Here is a 6,000-nt window from a genome sequence, read left to right as displayed (position 1 = left end):
ACACACTTACAATCTAGTGATTTAACACCCAAACCATGACCAAATTCATCCTCACCCTAAGCCGACAATAATCGGGTTTACTTACACAATACATAAAGCAAAACCCCCAAATTCATGAGAAATGGGGTTTATAACCCAAACTAGCTCAAACCCTAATTATGAACAAGAATCTTAACAATTAAATTCGGAGTTAGAGCTTACCAATACTACCAAAACGTAGCCAAGAACGCGATGAACAACTTTAACTCTCGAGCTTTGGTGAGAACCGAGCTTCTTCTTCCTAGATCAGAGCTTTCTCACACTAAAAATCACCCTCTCTCACTAGAATATGTTGGGAGTGTTTGTGGATAAGAAATGAGCTCCTAGTGAGCCTTGGGTCAGTTTTGTGGCCAAAAACCCGACCCCAAAGTGAAAGGACCAAAACACCATTCAAAAACTTAAAAAAAATACAAAGTATGCTGATACATGGGTGTGCGCGCCGCGCACACTTTAATATGTACCCCGCGCACCAAGTGTAATTTGTGCGAGCCGCGCACACTATAATGCGCGCCCCGCGCACCAAGTGTAAATTCTGTGAGCCGCGCACATGAAAGTGCGCCCCGCGCACCTAGTGTAATTTTTGACTGTCCGCTTTTTCTTCATGCGTGCGCGCCTCACACCCTTTCTAGCGCGCCTCACACATTCCAAACTTCAATTTTGGACATTTTCTTGCACTTTAAACCATTCGAACTTATACCCACAACCTATATAACCCACGATAACATACGGGCTCCAAAATGTAGAAAAGTAACACGATTTGCGTGATAAACACTTTAAAACCCGAATCCTCCAACTTTAATCATTATACACTTTTGAAACATTCCAAAGTCCAACGTGGTCAACTCATTACATCCAAACTATCAAATACTCATTCTTGGGCTCCGTAGGACGGCACAAGCATCATGTTTAGAAAAACAGGGTGTTACAGATGTGGTAAAATCTAATTGGAAATGAGGTGGGAAAATAAATTAATTATAAAAAATATATATTAATTAAATTTGGAAATTCATTGATTGGTTGAAAAAGCAAACTGACGAGATTTTTTTTTGCGTTGAGGACCCGACTGGCGCCCAAAACCGATGCCCGGTTAGGGTCCGTCAGTTTTCGTCAGTTAAGTCCATGTCATTTGACGAACTGAACTGACGCCGAGTTATGAATGGTCTAATAGTCTTTTTCGAGAAAAGGTGATAATACACCCATATGATAGCTGTACTATAATCAGTCTTTTTTTTTTGATACAGTGATGATATTGTTAGGAAGAGAGGATCGCCTGGACGTTGGGAGATACAAATTTGAGAGAAAATAATTCTATTACTTTACAAGAATAGATTTGTACATAGTATTACAAAACTCTTACAAAAAAAACTCTCAAACACACACACACACTCTCTAGGTTGTGATTACACTTTTCTGAGTGATTTGGGATGATTTACAATGAAGGTTTGCACCTCTGTTTATAGTAAAAATTCTATGGCGGTGGAATGGTGTGAACGGAGATGGTGGGCGGCCGTCATCGTTATCAACTTTGCTTCTTCTACATGGTGTTCAAATAAGGCTACTTTGAACATCTAGAAGGTGAGCTTCTAGATTGTAGGCTGGAAACTTTCAATTCTCCCCCTCCAGCCGAATCCACGAACATTCCAGTTATGTCTCTGCATAACTCCAACTTCTCTCGAGTCACCACCTTTGTTAACATATCCGCAGGATTCTCCTTTGTATGGATCTTCACTAGTCTCAACAGTTGTCGATCAATTACCTCGCGTATCCAATGATAGCGAATATCAATATGTTTTGTACGAGAATGGTACATGGAGTTCTTGCTCAAATCTATAGCACTTTGACTGTCACAATATACCTTGTACTCCTTTTGCTTGATTCCAAATTCTTGAAGATAACGCTTTAACCACAACATTTCTTTTCCAGCTTCTACGGCAGCAATATACTCTGCTTCAGTTATGGATAATGTAACACACCTCTGTAGTCTTGACTGCCATGAAACAGCTCCCCCTGCAAAAGTGTAAATGAATCCTGAAGTAGATTTCCTACTATCAGGATCTCCGGCCATATCCGCATCTGTATAGCCTTCCAAGATTAGATCAGCTCCCGTGTAACAAAGACATAGATTCTTTGTACCTTTAAGATATCTGAGAATCCATTTTACCGCCTCCCAATGCTCTTTCCCGGGGTTCGAGAGAAAACGACTCACCGTTCCCACTGCATGAGCAATATCGGGCCTTGTACACACCATCGCATACATCAAACTTCCAACTGCTGAAGAATATGGTACTGACGACATCTCCCCGATCTCTTCCTTGGATGAGGGACAAGAACTCTTGCTTAACTTGAAATGGTTAGCTAATGGAATGCTAACAGGTTTGGCATTGTTCATATTGAAACGTGAAAGCACTCGTTCAATATACTTCTCATGAGATAGCCATAACCTTTTATTCTTCCTGTCTCGGGTTATCTGAATTCCCAAAATCTGTTGAGCCTGTCCTAAGTCTTTCATGTCAAAAGACTTAGAGAGTTCTTTCTTCAGCCGGTTGATCTTCGTTGCGTCTTTCCCTACGATCAAAATATCGTCTACATATAGTAGAAGAGCAACGAAATTTCCTTCAGAAAACTTCTGAATGTAGACACACTCATCTGCTGCAGTTTTCTTGTACCCTTGACTCACCATGCACGAGTCAAACTTCTTGTACCACTGCCTAGGTGCCTGCTTTAAACCGTACAAACTTTTCTTCAGCTTGCATAAGAGGTTATCTCCTGAAACCTCAAAACCTTTGGCAGCTCCATGTAAATTTCTTCATGTAAATCTCCATGAAGAAAAGCTGTCTTTACATCCATCTGTTCAAGCTCCAAGTTCATACTTACGACCAATCCAAGTATGACTCTAATTGAAGTCATCTTGACTACTGGTGAAAATATCTCGTCAAAATCAATCCCTTTCTTCTGTTGGAATCCTTTGACTACAAGTCGTGCTTTGTATTTCACCACTTTTCCACTACCATCCCTTTTCAGCTTGAACACCCATTTATTTTTCAGTGCCTTCTTCCCGCGTGGAAGTTCTACAATCTCATAAGTTTGATTTTTCTGCAGAGAATCCATCTCATCCTGCATTGCGAGCAACCATTTTTCTTTATCCTTATGAGTTACTGCTTCATAAAAACTCTCCGGTTCTCCATCTTTAGTAAGTAGAAGGTACTCAGATTCTGGATATCTACTCGATGGAATCTGACCTCGTTCAGATCTACGAACTTCTGGAACATTCTGAGGAGATCCACCATCATCTTGACCTTGTGATGGTGCTGGAACGTCTGGCAGATGGGGTTGTGGCTCCCCCTGCTCAGAACCGTCATTTTCCTCATTATCTTCTACTTCTGGCATTTCTTCTTGCACTGAAAATTCATTTCTCATGAATGATTCCGTTGTTGCCTTTGGCACCTGAGCAGCAACATTTGACTTCTGAGATATTGTGGGCTTTTCAATATCTTCTATTGTCTGGCTTTCATGGAACACCATGTCCCTACTTCTGATCACCTTTTTCTCCTTTGGATCCCATAATCTGTATCCAAATTCTTCATCTCCATAGCCTATGAATATGCATGGAGTGGTCCTTGCATCCAGCTTCTGCCTAAGCTCCTTGGATACATGTGCGTACGCCAAACATCCAAATACTCTTAAGTGAGAGTATGATGGATCCTTTCCAGACCAAAGTTTCTCCGGAACTTCAAAATTCAGTGGTACTGATGGAGATCGGTTGATCAAATAACAAGCGGCTCTGACTGCTTCTCCCCAGAATGGCTTTGGCAGCTTAGCCATACTGAGCATGCTCCGAACACGTTCCATGATTGTTCGGTTCATTCTTTCTGCTATACCATTGTGTTGAGGGGTACGTGGAACTGTCTTATCATGTCGGATGCCATATGATCTGCAATAGGCATCGAACTGCCTGGAAGAGTATTCACCGCCGTTGTCGGATCGAAGACACTTTAACTTCTTTCCTGTCTCACGTTCTACCATGACATGGAACTGTTTGAAGTATTCGAAAACCTGGTCCTTCGTCCGCAAGAAATATACCCACACCTTTCGAGAAGCATCATCGATAAACGTTAGAAAGTATCGGTTGCCGCCAATTGATTCAACCTCCAAGGGACCGCAAACATCAGAGTGTACCAGACTGAGTAACTCTGATTTTCTCGTTAAAGATGAATTAAACGAGACTCTATGATGCTTACCAAACAGACAATGATTGCAAGGATCTAGCGCAGCATCCTTGTCTACATTGATAATCTTCTTCTTTATTAGGGTAGACAACCCTTTCTCACTCATGTGACCGAGTCTCTGGTGCCATAAATTTTGTGACGCCTCTTTTTCTGCAACATTAATACTGTCTGTGCAGATCTTCACATGAGTTTTGTATAGTGTGCCACAAATGTGTCCTCGAGCGACTATCATAGCGCCTCTTGACAATTTCCATGTGCCTCTACTGAAATGACTATTATAGCCCTGTTTGTCGAGAGCTACTCCGAAAAGTAAATTCAGCTGAAGATCTGGCACGTGGCGGACATCCTTCAAAGTGATTGTGCTCCCGGAACTTGTCTTTTTCTTGACATCACCAATTCTGACAATCTCAGCGGAACTGGAATTCCCCATCTTCACAGCTCCAAAGTCTCCAGCTTTGTATGTTGTGAAGTATTCCTTGTATGGAGTCACGTGGTAGGAAGCTGCAGTATCTACCACCCATTCTGTGTCTTCTCGTGAGACGTGAAGGCATGTCTCATCATGGGTTGAACAATAAGCTACATCACCTGTGATAGCAACTAATGTTTCTCCACCCTTATTCTTCGGCTGTGAACTGCTTTGACCTTGTTCCTCTTTTAATCTATAGCAGTTCTTCTTCATATGTCCCTCTAATCCACAATGATGACATTTATATGTTGGTTTTCTGCCATCAGCTGACCTGCCCCTGCTCTTGCTTCTGCCTCTCCATTTATTTTTGCTACTCATTCGCTGTCTCCCCCGATTCTCTGTGACAAAGGCATGGGTCTGATCTGTGCCCATGTCCTTTCTTCTTGCCTCTTCACTGAATAGGGCATCCTTGACCATTGACATGGTAAGTTTGTCATTCGGGGCTGAGTTACTGAGTGTTACTACCAGCGTTTCCCAACTATCGGGAAGGGAACTAAGTAGCAGTAGCGCCTGAACTTCATCGCCAAGCGGCATCTCTACAGAAGATAACTGGTTGACCAAGCTCTGGAACTCACTGGTATGCTCGGCAACTGAAGTTCCACTTTTGAGCTTCATGTTGACTAAACGCCTCATCAGCAGGGCTTTATTCCGAGCAGTCTTGGCCTGATACATGTCCTCCAACTTTTTCCAGAGGATATATGCGTCTGTCTCTTGTGCAACATGGTGGAAGACACTATGATCAATCCATTGACGGATCTGACCAATAGTTTTTCGGTTTGATTTCTTCCACTCTTTCTCTTTGGCAGAATCAGGGTTTATACCCTTCAATTCAATAGGATCGAACAAATCCTTACAGCTGAGGAGATCTTCCATCCGAGGTTTCCACAGCGTGTAGTTTGTGGCTGTGAGCATAATCATAGCTCCGGAAGATGATGTTGACTCTTCTGTGGACATTATCACCTTACAAATAATTTTTTAACACAAACGGGGTTGAATTGTAGAAAACAGAGATCACCGTTACGTCCGGAACGGTTGAAAATGGTGGAATAGACACTTCGCGGCTTAAATTCCACTTACGGGGCAAAATTATAATTTTTATAAACTTCAGGGACCAAAAATGAAATTCTGAAAATTTCAGGGACCAAATTGTAAAATTTAGAATTGCTACAGTACCGCTACAGTACCGCTACAGTACTGCTACAGTGACTTGCTACAGTGAATTGCTACAGTGAATCGTCTTCTCCGGCGAAAATTCCGGTACCGGTCGTC

The sequence above is a fragment of the Rutidosis leptorrhynchoides genome, chromosome 7, assembly GCF_046630445.1.
Source record: "Rutidosis leptorrhynchoides isolate AG116_Rl617_1_P2 chromosome 7, CSIRO_AGI_Rlap_v1, whole genome shotgun sequence".
In the NCBI taxonomy this organism is placed as follows: domain Eukaryota; kingdom Viridiplantae; phylum Streptophyta; class Magnoliopsida; order Asterales; family Asteraceae; genus Rutidosis; species Rutidosis leptorrhynchoides.
The sequence above is the reverse complement of the archived record's forward strand: the minus strand, read 5'-3'. Positions refer to the sequence as shown.